Consider the following 23,980-nt stretch of genomic DNA (forward strand, 5'->3'; position numbering starts at 1 on the left):
AAAATCAATGAGAATAATAATTAACCAAGAATACAAGACTAAATAAAGGTAGAAAATATTTGTTAGAATGAATACGTGACTTCTTTTCCTTAACACCCCCTCAAGTTGGAGCATGTAACAGAGAAATACTCAATTTGGGAATAAGAGACTCCATGCGTGTCTTGCCCAACGCCTTTGTATGAATATCAGCCAACTGTTGTGTCATAGACACATGCTTCGTTTGTATTACACTATGTAAAAACTCATCATGAACAACGTGACAATCAACCTCGATGTGCTTTGTTCGTTCATTGGGCCCGGAGGCTTTAAGCGGCCATATCGAATAAGGCTTCTTTCACTTCCTTATTTCAATTTGTTTATACACATCGGTCCACTTATCAACAATCATTATTGCATGGACCATGGTCCACACAATTGTGTGGACCATAAATAAAAGGTACTTTTTAATATACTAAGGGTACATTATTTATGTACGTAAGATACATTTTTGAAAGTACATTTTTAATATACTAAGGGTACATTATTTTATATAATGTACATTCAGTATAAAAATAATGTACCTTCAATACAAAAATAATATACTTTTAATATATTAAAAATGTACCCGATATTCATGATCCACACAATAATTTGCCACTTATCAACATTGATCTTGGGAAACTTATCTTTCAGCACCCGAGTAAGGTCCACGTCACTGGGTTTAGTGAAAAGTATGGTATACAAATCCACAACAATTTTTTCCATATCCGTATCACTGAGAGGAGCACCAGTTTCCGAGTAAATTGATTCTCCGTTTCCTATTTTTCTTCATTGCAACCACAGAATGGTAATATTTAGTATTAGATCCCCCAAAGTAATCCAATTTTCCCAGGACTGTTCGAACCAGAGGATTTCCTCTTAGTGGAGAGTTTCGTCAAGGACTTTTCTCAGTTTCTTTTCAAGTTTGAGGAGCCCGGAGTGAGCCCTTTTTTCCAAGGCATTTTGAATCCCTTCAAGTTTTCTAGCCAGTTTCCTTTTCCTTTGATGAATATTACCAAACGTGTCACGGCTCCAATTTTCCAAAGTAGTAGCTGATGGTTTTAGGGTTTTCAGGCCCAAGGAGATCCAACACAACCTTCGGCTGGTGGGTGCACCTTTTAATGAAATGTATGACTAGAGTTTATGCTAGTACTTGGAACTTTTTGGTATTCTCCCTCCTCGGGTGTTCAATTGTCCCCTTTACAAGAATGGAGGAGCCTTTATATAGCGGCTCCTCCTCTACCGATTTGAAGGCCTTTGATGGCCGACTTCATGGCCAATTAAGATACGGAGCCGTTGGACGCCATTACTCGGTCGACCAACGGCTCTCCCAGGCTTGTAACGGCCTGACCGTGTCCGGCTTTCAATGTCTCAACGGCTCCCTCTTTAGTCGAGCCTCTTCAATGCTCTCAACGGCTCCTTGAGCCGAGTCCTTTCCTGGGCTTGGGCCTCGGTGGACTCCCTGTCTCGGCCTAAGCTCCTACTGGACTCTTTTTGGCAGCTCGGAACTGGGCCCCATGCTTGGGCTTGGGCCGACTCCTCGACTCGGCCCAATTGCTCTTCGGGCTCCTCTCGACGCTGGCCCACTTCTCCCATCTATTTTCTTTGGGCCCTTATACCTTGGGCCGGGGTCCTCACCCCATCAACTAGTCCCTCACTTTTCCACACCCGGTCCGCTAGCCTGGGTTTGGAAAAGTAGCAACTGTTCGTCCCTCCCAATCATCGTATCTTCGTCTTAAATATCTTTTGGTAACGTCCAGATCCTCAGCCATCTCCTCCGGATCTCGTGGTGCCGTTTGGATTCTTCCGTCTAAGCTTGGCCCCTATAAATGGCGTCCTTCCTTTTCTTTCACCTTCTCAAGTCTATCATGGGTCGTTCTCCTCTGAAAGGAAAACGGATTGACTTCGGGTCTCCTTGGCGTCCGCTGCCCTCTAAGCGGACTCGGCCTGAACGAGAACACGGGAAGAAGACTCCTCGCCCAGCCCCTCAGAGGTTTCCTGCCGGCGCTATGTCCTCAGCCTCTCGGCCGCCGACTCCTTCTCGACGCGAGGTCACCCCGCCATCACGCCATCCGCCTACTCCCACAACCGCCCGAGTGACTTCTCAAGACGGGTCCTTTGTTGAGGTGGCGGTTCCGGAGCAACTTACTTTCAAGATGACCTTCTCGATTCCGCTGGATGACCTGGACGGGCCGGTTACGGGCCTGATGAATGATGAGGATTACGCCCGCTACCTGGAGGTGTATCCGGATGACGAGGAGCCGATTGCGCCACCACTCATGCCAGCTTTCTGGGACTCGTTCTGCCCATCCCCGCCTGGACCATCGGGGGGGTTCTTTGGGGGCGACTCCTCCTCGCCTGGCGAGTGATCGCATGTACCGGAGTCGGTCATAGTTCGGAGGGATTTCTTTTTAGGAGCATTTTCATATTTTCCATTGTAATAAGCTCCTTGCCATGTGTATCCTCCTTTTTGCAATAATAATAATAAATGCTATCCTTGCCTTATGTCTTGTCGTGTTCTATTACGTACTCATCTGGACGACTGGCCAAGGGGTCGGTCACGTCATCGAAATCTTTTCGGTCTGACACCTGCAAGATTCCCCATATCCTGCGCGAATCTACTTTTTCCTGCATTGGCGTGCGAATCTCGCTCTTCTTGAGCGGATCTGATGGAGCTAATCTCTGACAGAGATTCGTGTCATCCGTCTAATCCGGCTCAGTTATGTCAGTTATAATCTCCTCCGCGATCACCGCCTAGGTATTTGCCTATGCTGGGCTATATAAAGGCCCTTCACCGCTGATGCAAATCGCAACATTCTCCACTTCGCGAAGGTACGGCGCCATGAGTTATAGGGACGGTGATCGCCGCTGGTCCATTCGTAACAAGGAGCATGCTCGCCTGGAGCAACTGAGGCAGAAAAGGTTGGCTAACGGGGGTCGTTTGGTGGGCGACTCGGCCTCCGACCCCATCGTGGTGCTTCCAGATATGCCGGACTTGATGTGCAGGGAACCCATTGACGTGGAGACGGAATCTGGGGTGGAGATGGAGCCGGTGGTGGAAGATCCCGAACCAATGGTGGAAGAGAAGTGGGAGGCTCCTCCCCTTTTCGGTGTGGCCATGTCGCCGAGCGCTCTGGAGAGGCCTTTGCAAATGATCGACGACGGGAAGCCCGCCGTGTATCTGGACGAAATGCCTGAGCCTGAACCGAGTCCTCTGCCTTTCCGCTCTCAGTACCTCCTGGAAGGCCCTTCGACCGCTAGCCCGTCGACAGAGAAAGAAGCCAAGCCTTGACTCGTTTTTTCTCTTGTAATTTGCATCGACCGAGTGCTGGGCCTTGTAATCTTCGTACTAATTAAATAAATTGTGTGTTTTTCTGTCCGACCCCACATTTTCTTAGTATTTTGTCGTCCGACCTTTGGTCTATGGGACTGATTCCTAGCCTTGTTGCGGCGAGACCCTCCTGGTGAGGGAGTCGCCGAGTCTGATTGCCGACCTGGTTACGAGAGTCTCTTCTTGAACTCGGCTGATACCATTCGATGAGCCGGGTTCTACCGGGTCATTTTAGAAGCTTCCAGCTCGTATCATATGGGCCCAGAGGCCATGGCCCACCACGGGCTTCCGGCTTAGCAGGCCGGGTCACTTGACTTCGACCCTTAGCCTAGGACAGATGCGCCGTCTGTAGGCTAACCCTAGGCCTGAACCGTCGCCCCGCCTTTTGAGGCATTAAATGCGGCGTCCCTTCACGTCTCGTCACCTCCTCTTCCTCCAACGAGAAGGCGGCACGTGGCCGTCCTTTGAAATTCCCCCCCTTTAAATAGCCATTTCGTCTCTCCTTCCCTTTTCTTCTCCAGTCTTTCTTCTCAGCTTCAATTTTGAGCTTCTCCGGCCACTCAGTATTTCCTCCGATCTCTCTCCTAACTTAGGTAATGTCTTCTTCCTCACATTCTTCTTCTTCTCGTTGTTACTCGGTCGATAACCTTGAGACGACCTCTCCCTCTTCGTCTTCTCCTTCTTCGTCTTCTTCTTCTTCTCCCCGTCGTATGGAACTTCCGGCGGACATTCCATCGACGTCCTCTCCTCGTCGTATGGAACTTCCGGCGGACGTTCCATCGACATCTTCTCTTCCACCGACCCCCTCTTCTTCGGGGGCGGTTACTCTGCTGAGCCCCGCCCCTCTAACGACGGTGGCGGCTCTGCCGGGTGGCGTCGGACGGCCGCGAGGCAAGTTCGATTCCATCGTCCGCCCTTCTGGGTCACCATCCGTCGTTAATGCGGTGGACCTGGAAATGGCCCGATATCTTCTTGGGCCTTCTGCCGTAGTCCTCGCCCCGGAGGGCCGACAAATTTACGACCCTCCCGAGGGTTATGTCGGTATTCATTTACACTCGGTCGCTTTTGGCTTCCGAGTTCCCCCGTGTTCTTTTCTTTCCCTTTTTTACCGCCATTACAACCTAGTTCCGGGCCAGCTGGTGCCCAATTCTCACCGACTCCTCACTTGCTTCGTCAACCTCTGCCACTGGTGGTTGTGCGAGCCTGACCTTGACCTGTTCCGGTATCTTTTTACCGTGAACAAGGTCGGCTCGCACTCGCCGGGCTTCGTCCAAGTCGCCGCTCGCCCGGGGCGGCAGCTTTTCGAGGGGCTGTCTGATTCCATTAAGGATTGGAAGCTCCTTTATTTCTTCGTTCGCCCTGCTTTTTCTTCCTTTACTTTTCCGACCTTGTGGCCGGCCGCTCTATTCAAGCCTTGCTCTCGACGTGCCGTTCCTTCTGATGATGCGGTCCTGGGCGGCGAGTTCTTGAAGGGCTTTGGGCCGTACTCTGTCAAGTACTGGTCCCGAGTCCGGGCCATGGCTAAGCGTGGCTTGCTACCGGAGGGTGCGGCCACCGTAGGTAGTCTTCGTTACCCCTCGTTCCTCTTCTTTTCTTATCTTGCCATATTCCGACTCGGAATACTTCACGATTTTTCTCCCCTTTCCGCAGGTCCGTACGATTCCGACTCCTCCAGCTCCGACGAAGCGGTCGAGCTGACTCCCGAGATGGCGGATAGAGCCGAAAAGATGAGGCGTCGGCTGACCCAGCGCACTTCCGGCACTGCTGCTGCCTCTTCATCCCAACCGTCTCCTGCTCCTAGGCCGACTCCTCCACCACCTCGAAATGTGGTGGATTTGACTCCGTCGCCAGTGGTGTCACCCACTCGGCAGCCGCCTCCTCCTCAAACAGAGAGCCCCAGCTCTAAACGCCCGGCCGGTCAAACTGATGAGCCGGCTCCAAAAAGAATCCGGCTGTGCTATGAGGTAGAGGAGGATGCCCAGATCTGGATGGGGACCTCCTCCGTCCGTAAGTGGTGTGCTAACGTCCTCCTGCCTAAGGACGTGGAGGCGACTCATGCTCTGGGGGACGAGTACATCATTGAGACCTCGCTGCGCCAGTCGTACCGCGTAAGTGTTTTCCATCTAATTCCTCTCATTCGTTCTTCCCCCCCCCCCCCCCCCCCTTTTATCTGACTCGTGGTCATTTCGCAGAACCTCTCCTTCCAAATGGAGATGAGTAAGCGGCTGCAGAACTACAGGACCGAAATGCGGTCTGTGGTCCTCAAGCTGCGCCAGACGGAGGAGGCCTTTTTGGAAGAGCAGGCGAAGCACCTCAAGGTGGTGGAGGTGCACAATTCCGAGATGCTGAGGGTCACCCGTCAGTGGGAGGAAGAGCGGGACAAAGTGGCGACGATTGCTGCGACCTCTGTCGAAGAATACAAGAAGTTGGCCGCCTTCGAGGCGGAGGTGAAGGCGGCGATAGAGGCTCGCCAGAAAGAAATTGCTAAGGAGTGGTTGTCGACGCCGGATGGTGACGAGTTCCTCCTGGACTTGGGCGAGCGTGACTATCGCCTCGGCTTTCGCGAGGTGCAGACAGAGATCCATTCGGCCTTGTTGGTCCGGGAATCCTCCTTCACTCCCGAGAGCTGGGGCCTCAAGCCCCTAATAGATGCTCTTCCGGCGACTGAAGGACAGTCGGCGACCGTGAACTCGGCGGCTCTTCCGGCAGCCTCTGATCCGACGACTCTTCCCTCAACAACACCTCCTGAGCTCGCCGAGTCCTCTCCTCAGGCCGAGGACCCTTCTTCTGTTCCCCAGGCTGGACCAACGGCGGGGGCTCAAGTCGAAGGGATTGACGTTGACACCCCCTCCCCAGTAGTTTAGGGCTATCCTGTCTGGGATAGTCTCTTTTGTAAAGGCTGGCCTCCTTTTCGGGCCTTTTTTAATAGAACTACCATTTTCTCTTCTCTTTCGTATTATCTTGAGCTTGGGGCTTTCTCTTCAAACCTGTTTTCCTTAATTGCTCGCTGAGTCCCTCAGTCGAGGCGATTCCTCTCGGCTTTTCCCATGGAAACGACTAAGGGTCTGGGCCCTTGTTTCCTAACTCTTTCTCGCCGAGTCCCTCAGTCGAGGCGACTCCTTAGGCTTTTACTTTCTTAGAAACGTTTTAGGGTCAGTGCCCCACTGTTTCTTTATATACTCGCCGAGTCCCTCAGACGAGGTGACTCCTCTTGGCTTTTTCACGGAAACGACTAAGGGTCTGGGCCCTTGTTTCCTAACTCTTTCTCGCCGAGTCCCTCAGTCGAGGCGACTCCTTAGGCTTTTACTTTCTTAGAAACGTTTTAGGGTCAGTGCCCCATTGTTTCTTTATATACTCGCCGAGTCCCTGGAGTGGTCAACCGTAACTCGTACTTTTATTCAAATATTTCAGGACACACAGGCCCATACATGCTCTGTCCCTTTCTATTGATAAAACTTCTTCAGGTGGATGACGTTCCAAATTCGATCCACGGGCTCGCCCTCCATGGTTTCTAGTTTGTAGGTCCCCGCTCGGACAACTGCGGCGATACGGTATGGTCCCTCCCACTTGATCACAAGCTTACCCCTTTCTGTGGGTTGACTGGCCTGTCGATCCCGTAGCACGAGGTCGCCGACCTGGAAGGCTCGCGGACGAATCCGCCGATCGCGATATCTTTTCACCGCCTGTTGGTATTCAACCATTCGCGCACTCGCGGCTTCCCTCCTTTCTTCTAAGAAATTTTTCTCAATTCGAAGACTCTCTTCGTTCTCCGTGTCTGAATAGGTACGGACCCGGTGAGTGGGCTCGACCACCTCAATTGGAACCTTGGCCTCAAAGCCATACGCGAGGGAGAACGGACTTTCCCCCGTTGCTCGTCGTTGGGTGGTGCGATAAGCCCATAGGACTCGGTCAAGCTCATCCGCCCAATTCCCTCGAATGTCTTCCAATTTCTTCCGAATTCCATCCACCAATGTTCGGTTCACATTCTCGACTTGCCCATTGGCTTGTGGATATGCCACCGACACCTTAGTGTGGCGAATTTCATGTCGGCGGCAGAAGTCGGTGAACGCCTGGCAATCGAACTGTCGTCCGTTGTCGCTAACGATGTGCTCGGGCAGGCCGAAGCGGCAAATTACCCTTTTCCATAAAAAACGTCGGCATTGGTACTCGGTGATGGTGACCAGTGGTTCCGCCTCGACCCACTTGGTGAAGTAGTCGATAGCTACGACACAGAACTTCAAACCTCCGGGGGCGACTGGCAATGGGCCCAGCAAATCAATCCCCCACTTGGCAAATGGGATAGCGGTGGTGACCGGCGTGTAAAAAGTAGCTGGCCGAGTATCTTTCTTGGTGAATGCCTGGCAAACGCCGCACTTGGATATCCACTCAATACAGTCTCGCATCATGGTGGGCCAATAATATCCTTGGACGACTAACTTCCGGGCGAGTGTATGGGCACCCTAGTGCGCGGCACAGATGCCTCTATGGGCTTCGTCCATTATTTTCTCGGCCTCGGGCCTGAGCAAGCATCTTAACAAAGGTCCTCCGAACGACCGTTTATATAACTGCCCATCAACGATCTGGAAAGAGGGGGCCTTTCGTCGGACCCTCGCGGCGACTCCTGGGTCCTCCGGTAATTCGCCTTTTTCTACGAATCGCCGGATGTCCTCTATCCAGAACATCTCGGGATTTTTCTCTCGGTCCCATTCCTCGCCGGTCACTTGCTGGACCCTTAGTGGTGTTTCTTCAATGCTTGGTCCGCTTAGCTCCTCTTTCTGACAGATTTTTACCAGGTGGTCCGGTATTCCTTCCAAGGCAATCTTGGACAATATGTCGGCTTCTACGTTATCCGTTCAAGATATATACTCTATTTCGTAGGCTCTGAATTCTTTCAGCATCTCAACCGCGCGTTCTCTATATAGAGTCATCCGGGCATTCTTTGCCTCGCACGTGCCTGAGATCTGCCCGACTACTAACTTAGAGTCAGTCTTGATTCGTAACCTCTCGACCCTTAAGGCCCTGGCGAGTCGGAGGCCGTTTAACACAGCTTCGTACTCGGCCTCGTTGTTGGAGGCTTGGAACAGATAGCTCAGGGCATAATACAGTCGGAACCCTTCGGGGGTGATGAGCACAACACCTCCTCCGCAGTGCTGTTGACTCGAGGCTCCGTCCGCATGCATTTCCCACCATTCGCCTGGGCAGCTCTCCGCGGCGCGTTCCTTTTCTTCCTCACTTGCGGTGCATTCGACCAAGAAATCGGCTAAGACCTGACCCTTCACGGAAGGCCGGGGCTGTTATTCAATCCCATATTGGGTCAGTTCTACGGCCCATTTTACCAGGCGGTCGGACGACGACGGGTTTCGCAAAACACTTCCGAGAGGTTGATCTGTCAGTACTAGGACAGTGTGAGCCTGGAAGTAGGGCGCCAACTTGCGCACGGTAATCACCAACGCGTATACAATTTTTTCCAAGGCGGTATACCTTGACTCGGCAGCCTTCAGAGACCGGCTTACATAGTAAACCGGGTGCTGGACTCGCTCTTCCTCTCGGACCAATACCGAACTCACCGCCTTGCGAGAGGCGGCTAAGTACAGAAGCAAGGGCTCGCCCTCCTGGGGGGTGGACAATACCGGGGGTGTCGAGAGGTATTGTTTCAATTCTTCAAACGACTGCTGGCACTCTGGTGTCCAAGCGAATCCTTCTTTCTTCTTCATGGCTTCGAAGAAGGGCACGGTCTTATCTGCCGCCTTGCTTAGGAAGCGACTAAGGGCGGCCAATCGGCCGGTCAGCCGTTGCAGGTCTTTTATAGTGCTGGGAGGCTGCATGTCGACGATGGCCTGTACTTTCTCAGGGTTAGGCTCGATACCTCGCTTGGTGACCATGTAACCCAGGAACTTTCCACCTTGCACGGCGAACGTACATTTCTTAGGGTTTAGCCGAAGGTTGTACCTTAACATTACCTTGAAGCAGTCGGCCAAGTCCCCTGCGTGTTTGCTCTCCTCTCGGCTCTTGACGAGCATGTCGTCGACGTACGCGGCCATCGATTTTCCCAGCAGGTGCTGAAACAATCGGGCCACCATTCGGGTATACGTGGCTCCGGCGTTCTTGAGCCCAAACGGCATGACTCGGTAACAATAAACTCCGTCCGGTGTCAGAAACGCGGTCTTTTCTTCGTCCGCCGAGTGCATGAATATCTGATGATACCCCCTAAAGGCGTCCATAAAGCTCAACAGCGCCGACCCCGCCGTCTCGTCGACCAGTTGATCGATCCGCGGTAAGGGAAACAGATCTTTTGGGCAGGCCTTATTAAGGTCGGTATAATCCACGCACATCCGCCACGCCGGGGGCTTGGGTACAAGGACCACATTCGCCAACCACTCTGGGTACTTAACTTCGCGGACGTGTCCGGCTGCGAGTAGCGTGCTCACTTCCTTCTTCACAAATTCTCTTCGGTCGTTGGCCAGGTATCGCTTCTTCTGCACAACCGGTCGATGCCCGGGATCCACAGCGAGTCTGTGCGATATGATCGATCGGTCGACGCCTGGCATGTCTTCCGGGCACCAGGCAAAGACCATCCGGTGTTCCCGGAGCACCTTTATAATTTCTTCCTTTACTTCCTCGGGGAGGCCGACTCCAATTCGGACTCGTCGGTCCGGCTGCGTAGAGTCGATCTTGACTTCTTCCAACTCGACGGCAGGCTCCGGACGTGGTATCATTGTCCTTTTTGGGGGCCTCTCGGTGATCTCATGGACCTGCATCTCGCGCTTGCCCATCCCTTTACATGCCTGTAGGTAGCAATCGCGAGCGACCTTACGGTCACAGCGCACCGTGCCTATTCCGTTTGGCGTGCGGAATTTTAAGCAAAGCTGCTCAATTGAAATCAACGCTCCCAAATCCTCGAGACCTGGTCGGCCGAGTATAGCGTTGTGCGAACAGGCCAGATTCACCACAATGAACTTCATGCTGAGTCTCTGTACGTCTGGGTAATTGCCGATCTCAACCGGAAGTGTGATCGATCCTTCCGCCTCCACCGAATCCCCTGTGAATCCGGCGAGGGGAGTTTTAACAGGACTCAGCTGTTCCCGAGTCATTCCCATTTTTGATGAAGGTTTCGAGGTATAGCACATTGACGCTGCTCCCGGTGTCCACCAAGATTCGTCGAACGACAACGCCATTGATATCCATAGTTATAACCAAGGCATCTCGATGCGGTGTTTCACCGGCTGGTAAATCTCGGTCGGTAAACACAATGGGCTCTCGGCACGCCTTTTTAGGATTCTCCTCGCGCCCGTACACCGTTCCGACGTATAACTGGCGGGCCCAGGCTTTTCTGGTGTTCGTTGAGTCACCACCTTCCGGCCCGCCGACTATCATGTTAATAACCGGCTTCTGACGCCACTGAGCCTCCTCCTCCTCGGGAGTCGGCTGCTTGCCTCGACTATTCTCGGCAACGGCGGCGGGATCCTCATCCCCTCGATGGACCGATTTCCGCCTCCACTGATTAGGAGGCGGGGTTCCTTGCTGAATGATACCCTCCATGATTTTCTTCAGGTAGAAGCATTCCTCAGTGCTGTGAGTATAAGATTTATGATAACGACAATACTTAGAGATCTTACCCATTTCTTCGTTCGTCGGGCGATCGTCGGTCGGCGGAGGCAGAGGCGGAGCGACCGTTTGTATCTCATGGACCGAACGTTCGGGAATCGGCCGATAAGCGTGGACGACGGGTCTGTCGTATGGCCGTCTGACCTCGGGTCGCCGAGTCACGTCCAGGCGCCTTTCTTTGGTTTCCGCTCGCGTCCTCTTCCCGCTGGCGGATCCGCCGACTTCGCGCTGTCGCTTGTACTTCATAGCCTGCTCTGTGTTGGCCCTCTTGTTGGCCATATGAATGGCCTTTGCGTAGGTGGCCGGACGATTGTCCCTCAGGTCCCGGTACAGCTGGCCGGACCGCAGCGACTCGATGAAGAAAGTGAGCGCCGTCTGGTCCTCGACCTCTTCTATGGACTGGATTTCTTTCTGCCAGCGGGCCAGATAGGTTTTCAAGGACTCGCCTTCGTCTTGACGAATGCCCCCCAAGTGTGTTAGGTCCTTTTGTGGCTTGATATTGGCGGCGTAATGGCTCATGAAGCGGTCTGCCAGCTCTTCAAAGTTACGAATCGATCCCGAGGGCTGTGCCACTAGCCACCTTTGTGCTGACCCTTTCAACGTGGGTAAGAAGGCGCGGCACATGACCGGATCTCGTACCCCCAGAACCTGCATCTTAGCCTGGTAGCTCAGTAAATGTTCCCGGGGATCACCGGTTCCATCGAACGTGGCTTGCTCCGGGAACTTGAAATCACCCGGTATTTTAAAAGCCATAACCTCATCCGAGAAGGGTAAGGCGGTCAGTAACGTACGTCCTGGGGACTTGGTTTTCCCCTCCATCTGTTCTTTCAGATTTCGCACTTCTTGCACTAAGTTCGCCACTTCAACCCTCTCCCGGGTGCGATTTCCTGTGGATTCCGTGCTCTCGCCGATTTCAGACTCAGCCGGTTGGTCGGGATTGCATGGAGGTTGCTCCACGCGACGAGTCTCAGTCCTAGCCCTTTTGGTACGGTTCTTCTCTCGTGCGGCTTGTCGATGGCGAGCGGCTAACGGGGCATGACTGGCTTCCATCCGACCCAATCGTTCTCTTGTGGACCGACGCCCAACGCTGGGACCCAGCCGAGAATGAATGGACTGTACCGGTTGGCTTTCAACCCGTCGGCTCTGTTGCCGGTTGTCGGGCCTACGAGGCGGCTGTAACTCGTGTTGCTGCTGGCGAGTGATGGACTGTTCTCTCACTCCTAGGCTTGCTTCGGCACAGGCGCGTCCGATTGCGCGCAGCTGCTCTGGGGTGAGCAGCACTTGGGGTAATTGTTGGTTTATCGGTGGTGTCGGCGGCGGCGTTGTCTGGTTTTCCCGACTCCGAGCATTTCTCCGATTCAGCTGGCTTCTCAGGTCTGCTTCCCGTCCATTGTCATGGCGGCTCGATTGTTCTTCACTTCCTGCCATGTCTGGAACTTTTCTAATTTGACTGTGATTCTAATCGTTGTTCCTCGGACTCGCCTCACTCAAGAGGACACGTGACTCTTAGTTTCGATCCCCACAGACGGCGCCAGTGTTGGTTTTTGGGTTTTCGGGCCCAAGGAGGTCCAACACAACCTGTGGTTGGTGGATTCACCTTTCATAATAAGGCTACTAAAATAGAAGAAATATGACTCGTTGATTTTGACGTGGAAACCGAAAGGTGAAAACCACGGGCCTTTTTGGGCGGTACCAAGCCTAATTCCACTATGTATTTTGTAGGTGTCTTTGTACATGTTGTATGGCTATTTTGTATATAGAGATGGAGTATGCTTCTTTTGGTAGAATGGAGTCTTCTTGATAACCTTCTTGTTGCGTATGTGAAATTGCCTTCTCTTGGGAGAGTGGTGTAGTATTCTATGAGAGAAAGGATGGTGAGTGGGAGGATAATATTTGGGAGAGTCCTCCCATGTGTGTAGATGAATGAATGGATCCCCCCTTTTCTTCTTGTCTTCTCCTCCTTTTATAGCTAGCCCATCCCCAAAAGTGTCCGTTGGACCATTTAGTAGGGTAGTTAATAGGTATTAATTTGGTTATTAGTGGGGTAATAAGTGAGAGACTTAATAGGTAGCCTTTATTTGGGGGGTTATGGATGAGGTAGATAAATAGGACTTTTAAGGGTAGATAATTAGGAATAACGGCTAGTTAGTCCGACCCTCTACCCGTGCCGACCTCCGGGTCGAGCCGACTCCTGGGCCAACCGACTCCTCGGTTTGGCTCGTATCTCTTTTGGGCTTGCTCCATTTTCTTCTTGGGCTTCCCTTCTTTGTCTGGGCTTTATCACTTTTCCTCTTGGGCCCCGAGCCCACGGGGTTCACACCCCATCAACTAGTCCCTCACTTTTCTATGTCTCGTGCTTAGCAGGGCATGGAAAAGTATATTGTCTTGCCTCGAAATTTCCTTTATTAGCCCCCTCGATTTTTGCCGACTCTTTATTCAACATTCTACACGACTCCATCCTCATGACTTCTCTTTGTTTGCCGTATGACCGACTGCTTCAGTGGATGTGACCTTCTGGCTCTGAGCCCCTTTCTCTTCAGCCGTCGAAGTGAATCTTGGCTGTAACTTTTTCTTTCTTTAATAAACTTCTAAGGGTTCGGACCCTCGATTCCTTCTTTATTCGCCGAGTCCCTCAGTCGAGGCGACTCTTCGGTGGTAGCTCCTTTTCCCTCTAGAAATGTCTAAGGGTCGGAACCCTTGTTTCTTTTCTCTTTTTCTCTAGAAACGTTTAAGGGTCGGAACCCTTGTTTCTTTCCTCTTTTCTCTAGAAACGTCTAAGGGTCGGAACCCTTGTTTCTTTTCTCTTTTTCTCTAAGAAACGTCTAAGGGTCGGAACCCTTGTTTCTGTTCTCTTTTCTTTAGAAACGTCTAAGGGTCGGATCCCTTTGTTTCTTTTCTCTTTTCTCTAGAAACGTCTAAGGGTCGGAACCCTTGTTTCTTTTCTTTTTTCTCTAGAAACGTCTAAGGGTCGGAACCCTTGTTTCTTTTCTCTTTTCTCTAGAAACGTCTAAGGGTCGGAACCCTTGTTTCTGTTCTCTTTTCTTTAGAAACGTCTAAGGGTCGGAACCCTTTGTTTCTTTTCTCTTTTCTCTAGAAATGTCTAAGGGTCGGAACCCTTGTTTCTTTTCTCTTTTCTCTAGAAACGTCTAAGGGTCGGAACCCTTGTTTCTTTCTCTTTTCTCTAGAAACGTCTAAGGGTCGGAACCCTTGTTTCTTTTCTCTTTTCTCGCCGAGTCCCTCAGTCGAGGCGACCCCTGTAGGCTTTTTCTTTACTTAGAAACGATTTAGGGTCAGTGCCCCGTTGTTTCTTTAATTTCTCGCCGAGTCTCTCGGTCGAGGCGACCCATTAGGCTTTTTCTATCTCAGAAACAGTTTAGGGTCAGTGCCCCGTCGTTTCTCTCAATACTCGCCGAGTCCCTCAGTCGAGGCGACTCCTGTAGGCTTTTTCTCGGAAACGTCTAAGGGTCTGGGCCCTTGTTTCCTATCTTTTCTTGCCGAGTCACTCGGTCGAGGCGACCCATTAGGCTTTTTCTATCTCAGAAACAGTTTAGGGTCAGTGCCCCGTCGTTTCTCTCAATACTCGCCGAGTCCCTCAGTCGAGGCGACTCCTGTAGGATTTTTCTCGGAAACGTCTAAGGGTCTGGGCCCTTGTTTCCTATCTTTTCTTGCCGAGTCCCTCGGTCGAGGTGACCCATTAGGCTTTTTCTAAGGGTCCTAACCCTTGTTTCTTTTCATTTTCTCTCGCCGAGTCCCTGCTCGAGGCGAGTCCTGGCTATGATTATTCTTTTCTAACAAACTTCTGAGAGCTTGGGCTCTTGGTTCTTTCTTTACTGACCTGCGTCTTTTAGTCGGGGTGATTCTCGGTTGTAGCTTTACTTTTCCTTCCTTTATGTAGCCCCTTGTAGATGAGAAATACCATGAGCAATATCTTGGAAGCACCTTAGTATTTCCCACCGAGCTGAAAAATATTAACGCTAGGGCGAGAGGAGTCGAGCCCTGGCCTCCTTATTTTCTTCCATGGCTTTTACCAATCCTACACAATTGAATTTTTGAATCTCCATTGCATTGAATGTAACACATTTCAAGGTACACTAAGACAGTCGTAGGCAGGTTACGAGATGTGTCCCGCTTTAGGATTTTTCCGCCAAATAGCTCCAGTTTTGAGACCATCATCAATCAGCATGCAAGTAGGAAATTATTCCATGTACAAGTGCGTATGGGAATGGCAAGTTGACAAAATTTCTCATTCTTCTCCCTTTCTTTAAATATGCTATGCACGTTATTCTTCTTTTTTGCAAATATGTCGCACGTTATTCCTTCTTCCTTATACTTTTCTTCATCAGATAAGTTAACTTCAAACTCTCCCTTTATGATTTTTGATCGCAAAAGAGCGGCTGACTTCGGCGTTAGAAGCATAATTTTCCGATTTCCCTTTATTGCCATGTAGACATTCTTTATATAACAGGTTCGGGAGCCTATTGTTGCTGATTTCAAAATGAACACCAGAGGAGGTCATCGGTTACGACAGGGCTGTCCATGGCCGGCGGTTGCTCGGCGATCGCTCGGGGTTGCGTCGGCAAAATATGTGAGCGGCCGTGGCCCACGAACAGCTGTGGCGGTGGCTTCCGTTCCAACCACAAACCTTCTCCTAAGTCCGCCAAATGGACTGCCGAGCCCTACACTTTCCAACACCGCATCCGAGTCCGACTCGGGAAGGGTCGGAAAGAGAGCCACACCCGAGTATGACTCTGTAGCCGACCACCATTACTGTCGCAAGGAAAATTTCTGCGAGACAGGATCATCAACCATCATCATTCTAACACCAACCACTCCAGTCCCATGCTTTTCTGCGGCGGGGGTAGAATACGACCAGCAAAGGGGAGGATTTCAAGACGCAATACGGACGACCACCGCACTTTTTAAATGATTGTTTGCCCTGCGAACTGTTACAATGCCAAATCGTGAGTCTGGCCGCGCCGATGGTATATAATTAGCTTGGGTCGGCAACTCAGATTATCCGGTTGAAACTGACACTTAGTTGTTGTAGCCGCCACCCGACATCGCCAAGCATAGTAACAGATCATTTAGCTTGGTCATTCGGTCGTCCGAATGAGACTCATCGCTCCGGCGACTATTTTGGGAGAGATAGCAGGGGTGTGTTGATGAACGATTCTCTGGAGGTTCTTGCCGTAATGAAGATGATTGGGAGAAAATCTCCATTGGTACTTTTGGGGAAAAAGAAACGCAAAACAGTGATGGACCCGACCACTCTAACCAATGGCGAAGATCACGGCAGCACCTATTGTTGTAGTGGCGAAGGTTCGCCGAGTCCGAGTCCGAGTTATCGGACTATCTTGCTGTCTAACCACACGCTTCCGGCTGTTACTGTGGAGGCTTCAGCCGGCTGAAGGTCATGCAGTCGGCAAGGAGGGTGTCGGCGTGAAGATCGGTCGGAGCAATCTTCATTCCTCTACTCGCCGGAAGTGGACTTGGACTCGGCGGTGAGATTGATGGCTTTGGTTGCGGACTCGGCAGAGTCGTGTAGCTAGGCAGAGGTCGCCGAAATCTATGGTCATTCTTCCTCATTATGGCGGAGCTTTCATCGCCGGCAGGAGCTGGCTTCGGTGTCCGTAGGGGAGGACGGTGTCTCTCGCGATCCGAGTGCTCCATAGTTGATTTGGATGAATCACTTCCGAGATGTTTGAAAACCGACCAACCGGGAGTCTTCGTCTTCGACATGTCATATATAATTTTAACGCAAATTGTCAGCCCTGCTACGGTCAGTAACCTTCTAGTCCCTCACTACTTGGCGAGTTGGGGGTATCATAATGTTCCTGTTCTTTCGTCGACTCCTTGCTTGCTAATCATTTTGCTTTACATATTTAGTGGCCAGGATCATACTCTTTTCCTTATAAAAAGCTCATGTTTGTTGTCTGTTGCAGAGATTGCCACGTATATGATCTGTATTTGCCATGCTTATCACGTATAGATGTACCCAAAGAATATTGCATGTGCTGCGTGTAAGAAACTCCTTTGCCGACTGCTCCTCCATATTCAGGGTTTGGATTCTCCATGGGTACTTGTGATAAAGACTATGTGCAGGACCTTGCTATTTCCATACACAAATTTACTTGGGGAATAGAATAAAAAATTGCCCCTTTTTATGCCCATCACCGTAGTGCTACGTAGCATTATGTGTGCAGACCCAAAACTTTCACATATTATAAAATAATCTTCCTCAACGCACTGACTCCATGCACTTGTGAGTATAACTTTGAATTGCCACATTATAATTTCTCTCTTTTTTTTTGTTTTTTTTTTTGTTTTTTTTTTTAATGTAAACTGGAATCACACTGCTTATGTGTTTCAATATACCAAGACTTTCTACATGATCAAAAATAACAGCGGATAAAGTAATTATGACCACGGTGTCTACCGTTAAGGTCGTGGTGGGGGAACCATTTATTCGGCGTCCCGACTTCTTGATTCCCCCGGCCGAGTCCCTCAGTGTGATGGACCGACCACTCTTTGCCGACAACTTTAATTTAAATATTACATAAAATTTATATAGTAATGGTTACCTCTTGTTGTCCTCAACGTGTAGTATTCGTGCTTGATTCTCCTCTAATCCTCTTTTTGGTCCACGGCTCTTCGTGAACCTTCTCAATCTTCCGTCCGTAGTGGATCTTTTCCACCGGACGCTCTCCGAAATTGCTCGGACAAAGAGGCAAACGTGACCTTTTGTCACGGTCCCCACAGACGGCGCCAGTGATGGTTTTAGGGTTTTCAGGCCCAAGGAGATCCAACACAACCTTCGGCTGGTGGGTGCACCTTTTAATGAAATGTATGACTATTTCTGAGTTTATGCTAGTACTTGGAACTTTTTGGTATTCTCCCTCCTCGGGTGTTCAATTGTCCCCTTTACAAGAATGGAGGAGCCTTTATATAGCGGCTCCTCCTCTACCGATTTGAAGGCCTTTGATGGCCGACTTCATGGCCAATTAAGATACGGAGCCGTTGGACGCCATTACTCGGTCAACCAACGGCTATCCCAGGCTTGTAACGGCCTGACCGTGTCCGGCTTTCAATGTCTCAACGGCTCCCTCTTTAGTCGAGCCTCTTCAATGCTCTCAATGGCTCCTTGAGCCGAGTCCTTTCCTGGGCTTGGGCCTCGGTCGACTCCCTGTCTCGGCCTAAGCTCCTACTCGACTCTTTTTGGCAGCTCGGAACTGGGCCCCATGCTTGGGCTTGGGCCGACTCCTCGACTCGGCCCAATTGCTCTTCGGGCTCCTCTCGACGCTGGCCCACTTCTCCCATCTATTTTCTTTGGGCCCTTATACCTTGGGCCGGGGTCCTCACCCCATCAGTAGCCATTTTGCTAAATTATCCCAAACACTGCAATTTTGTTTCTAATTTTTGTTAATCACCTCCAAGAAGTTGGCGTGATTAGCCCAAGCCCCTTCATACCTCAACCCAATGCGCCCTGAGTCAATCATTATGCTGTGGAACCGTGTCCACCTTATATGTTCATAATTATATATTCTATATTCACAATTACAGAACTCTATGTTCATAATTGCTGAATTATATGTTCATAGTTATAAAGCTATAGAGTTTTTTGCACTTTTGGTCCCACGACTATAGTGGCACTATCAGAATTGATCCATGACTTTCAAACCTTGCTATTTTAGTCCACGACTATTGTGTTTTTTGGCAAAAATGATCCTTCCGGTCACTTTTTTCGTCAAAATTCCACCGGAGAAAAATTTCTTCAGTTTTAGGAGGACTAAAATTGCTAATTGCCTAGTACGAAAAGTGCAGAATATGCTTTTATATAAAGTGTATTGCAAACCTGGAGTATTGATGTTGTTATTGCAAGCGAAATCTCAAATTTAGTCCTCTTAAAAATGAAGAAATTAACCTCCAGTGGAATTTTGACAGAAAAGTGGCTTGAAGGACCATTTTTGCTAAAAAAACAATAGTCGTGGACTAAAATTGCAATGTTTGAAAGTCGTGGATCAATTCTGATAGTGCCACTATAGTCGTGGGACCAAAAGTGCAAAAAACTCTAAAATTATATATTCATAAATTTTTGAACTTCATATTCACAATTATTAAATCTCTATATTCATAATTACAGAATTATATGTTCATAATTTTTGAACTATATATTTATAATTATGAACAGTTTTGCAAGATAGACACGTTCCACAACATAATTTGCCGCCTTGAGTTTTTAGACTTACCAAGAGAAATCAGCAGCGGGCAGTGGTCCGAGTTCATCATCGCAGCTAGGTGCTTAACCTCTATATCAATATTCTTGTCAAGTAGCCTGTGAATAGAACAAAGAGCTCTGTCTAATCTAGCCTATTTGAAAGTCGTGTCATCATTGCCTCACTTCCACGTGAAACATTGTCCAGAAAAACCCATGTCAACCATTGCTGCTTCATAAAAAATCCATTCATTAAATTTGGAGCATCTATATATGGTAATCAAACTGATCCAGGTTACTAACTTCATCCTTGTTCGTGATCGAATTGAAGTCTCTAGCAGCGATCCAATGAGTATTGAATCCATTAATTTCTTCTGTTTAGGATTATTCCTTCCTATGTTTGGGTTCCCCATAATCCCTCTTTTCATGATTATTATTTGCTCGCCTTTTTTGACGTGGAGCTACCATCCATGCGCCATAATTTTCAACGATTTCTGGCCTAATAATCAAATCCTCATCAGTTTTTGTAGGATGTATATACTCAAGTGTTTACGTTAAAAGCTGATAAATAATAAGCTGTACAAAGGAGCCTATATATGTAAGATTTTTCTTAATAATATATATTATATATTATATATTATATATTAGGGCCTTAATTAAGTGGTGCAAGTTGACTAGGCAAACTCTGTGCCTAATATAATCCTGGATTGATGGGATACAGGATGTTGGATGTTGGATGTTGGATGTTGGATGTTAGCACATTCAGTTACGGTACTCAGACCGCTCAGTAGATACCAATACACCATCTAAAGTTCTGAGTCAGGTCTGAGGCAAAACATGGCTAACGGTCTACCGTTAAGAGGCAACACAACAGGAACATCAACTATGGCTGGAGATCTACGTGGATACGCTTCTGCTATCATACGAGGTCAGGTTTCTCGTATACTAATATTCAGTATAGTTAGATTATTGTATATCTAACATTTGGTATCAGAGCCATTATAATCTCTGTCTGGTTGATTGTATTGTCTAAAATCAACAATTAAGTTTTTTATATACGTTCAACTTTTGTATATGTTAATCTCTACATAGCCTTGAATTTCAATCCTTCATTCATTCGAAATATACATATGAAGTGTTTGTAGTATATATTTAATTTTTGATATACTTGTGGATATATCATTTGTGATTGATTGTATGTAATATGATGAAATTTAGCTCACAGGCAATTTCGTTATATTTGTATAATTAATCAGGATGAAATACTGGACTACGGTCATAATTTAGCCAACAGACAATTATGTATCAGAATGTAGTTTAGTAGTTTTATCAGTGATGATAGAAATAAATCAATTTATTTACTTTATGGTTATTTGTAAATAATTTTCAGTTCTATCATGAAGTTTAATTTTATGATGTAAATTTTAGATCATATTTCTTAATTTGCCCACAGGGATTAAGAAAAGGAACATGATCTCTTAAGTTTTTTTTTTATTATAATAATAGCAATGAATCTTATTGACTAAAACTTTGGCTTACAAGCAGGTTTTATGTCATTTGATTCTTCAACTCATTTGATAATAGTTTCATCATAAATAAAATTTTTCAATTAGGATCTAATTGAGTAAAACTTTAGCCCACAGACAAGTTTTATGTCTCTAGATTCTTCTGGCTATTTAGTAATTGAGATAAATTATTATCATAAGGGTTTCTTAATTGGATTTAATAGAATTAAAACTTTAGCCCATAGGAAAGTTTTATGTCAATAAATCCCTCAACCCATTAGATAATAATTTTATCACAATTCTTAGAATTTATAAATTTAGCTCAATTATAATTCTAAGGTTCATGGTTTGCATTGGCAAAACATGTTTTTTCAGTCACTTCCCAAAATTTAGTCACTTCTATTAATTAATCCACGAATCTTGCTCGGTTCTTCGGACTAACTGTAGTAAGTTACGTGATTTGACATACATCTTTTGGATTCCTTTAATAATAAAATGTATCTTTTGAGCCAAATTCTAACTTGGTTTTGGAAGGTGTATTTATTTTAGTATGTCCAACTATGGTGGTGAATTATATCTTCATTATTTAGTTGGACTTTAATTGGGACCAAAATTGATTATTTAGTATGTCCAACTAATGGTGGGGAATTATGTCTTCATTTGTTAGTTGGTCAATAAATCAATTATGAGTATGTATATTATTAAGTTCACTTTATTAATTTCGCTGAAGAATATTTTAATCAGTGGGAGTGATCATTTAGAAAAAGATCATTAAGTTACTCCACTAAAGTTTATGGATTTAAATGGCTTCATACATCCTAAATTTGATTGTATGTCAAACAATAAGTCCATAAGATTCCACAAGTATTAATTTTGTATTTGTTTATATAAATTCATAAATTCAAATTATTGACCATTTGGTTGTGCAACATATTTATGAAAATGTTGTAACAATATTAAGGAATTTATTAGAACAAAAGTATTTAACTTGTGGTACACTGTCATTTAATAAATTCTTCAGTGATTAATAGAGTCTTTAGTTTCTTCAAAATTAATCCTGGGCCATTTTGGTTTGTAGGGCTCAAAATAATTTTGTGGGACGTATAAGTAAGACTCATTATGTTCAGTTCATTTAAAATGAACATTGAAGTTATTTGGGAAGTTATAGTGTATGATTAAGATTCCAAATTCATTGACTTAGACCTTTGGTTTATTGTTTAAGTTATTGGAATGCTTCTGTGACTTGACTATCTTTTGGCTATTTTTGATGAGTGGGAGTGACAGACATGTCAACTCCAAGCTTTTAGCTGTTAGAGATAGTACTTAAAGTTAACTTATAAAGAAGTCAGGGAATATAGTTAGCATTATGCTAACATTAGGAGATCTCTACTTAAGGCATGCTTATAAAGTTTTAGAGATCATACAGTGTACTCTTTTGTACAATTTGGATGCGTTTTCTCCTTCAGTTGTGCACATAATGTATTTTGAGAAACATCCCTTAAGGTACCGAGAATAAACATAGGGTTTGTTCATTAAGGACCTAAGTTGGAGAATTAAAATGCATGTGACCATAATGGATACTACTCTGATTAAATAGAGAACATATCACAATGATTCGCGTGTTTTGTTCTTTGATGAAGGTTGTGCTAGTACTTGCACCAAGTGGGAGAATGTAAGATTTTCCCTAATAATACATATTATATATTATATATTAGGGCCTTAATTAAGTGGTGCAAGTTGACTAGGCTTATTAAGTGGTCTGGTTGGACTTAATAACTAGTAGTTATTAGTCAACCAAACTCAGTGCCTAATATAATCCTGGATTGATGGGATACAGGATGTTGGATGTTAGCACATTCAGTTACGGTACTCAGACCGCTCAGTAGATACCAATGCACCATCTAAGGTTCTGAGTCAGGTCTGAGGCAAAACATGGCTAACGGTCTACCGTTAAGAGGCAACACAACAGGAACATCAACTATGGCTGGAGATCTACGTGGCTACGCTTCCGCTATCATACGAGGTCAGGTTTCTCGTATACTAATATTCAGTATAGTTAGATTATTGTATATCTAACAATATATACATACTAATAATAGGACTTAGTCACTTGTTTGAATTTTAAAATGAGTAGCTAAGAGACATTTCCTAACAACCTTTTAACACTTCCCCTAAAGAGCATAAATATCAAACATGCCCACTTGTTACATATATATATAGAATTCAATTTTTACTAAGCCCTTTCGTGAATATGTCAGCCAGTTGATCACTGCTCCGAACGTGCACAAAAGATATCAGTCATTGTTCCACCTTCTCCCGTATAAAATGGTAGTCAACCTCAATATGCTTCGTCCGCTCGTGAAAAACCGAATTATTCGCGATATGTATGGAATCAAAATTATCACACCACAAATCTATCGGTAACTTCACTTCCACACCCGCTTTATTTAGAATATTATGCACCCAAAGTATTTCACTAGCCATATGGGCCATAGCCTCATATTCAGACTCCGCACTTGAACGCGACACCACATTTTGCTTCTTACTCTTTCACGAGACCAAGTTGCCCCGCCACAAACACATAATAACCTGTCATAGACCTTCGGTCATTAGGTGACCCAGCCCAATCTGCATCGGAGAACACCTCAACACGCATATACCCGTGGTCAGCGTAAAGAACCCCAGCCTTTCCCAGGAGCACCCTTCAAAATACTTCACAATTCGAATAATTGCTTGCCAATGAGTTTGCGTAGGTGCACTCATGAATAGACTAATCACACTCACTGGAAATGCAATATCTGGATGGGTAATTGATGTGAACCTAATTGTGCATATTTTTAGTATTGATTTAATTATATTTGTTAGTCTTAGGTCCGTAATTTTGGTATGTTAATTGCATAATCCTTTATTTTTATTATTTAGACACGATTTACACTTGTTTTGAATATTTTACGGTGTTTGTGAGTATTTTGAAACCATTTTAGGTCAAGTAGAAGAGCAAGGGATGTGATAGGACAAATTTGGAGTCAAAATGGACCAAGAATGTTGTTACAGGGGATTGGACGCGTCGAAAATGGGACTAGATGCGTCCAAAATTTACAGTAGCTATTTTGATTCGCGCATTGAAAACTCGACGCGTCGAACTATTTCTCGACGTGTTGAGCGGCGTTTTTATTTCAAAAGCAAATTGAAAAGCGGCGCTGATTATTTTCCAAATGAAAGTTGCTACTTCCAAATTTAATTCAAATTGGTGTTGATTCCAAGGAAATAAAGGCATGTCTCAGGATTATAAAGTTTGGTATGTTCCAA

Source organism: Ipomoea nil, unplaced genomic scaffold (assembly GCF_001879475.1).
Source record: "Ipomoea nil cultivar Tokyo-kokei standard unplaced genomic scaffold, Asagao_1.1 scaffold3030, whole genome shotgun sequence".
In the NCBI taxonomy this organism is placed as follows: domain Eukaryota; kingdom Viridiplantae; phylum Streptophyta; class Magnoliopsida; order Solanales; family Convolvulaceae; genus Ipomoea; species Ipomoea nil.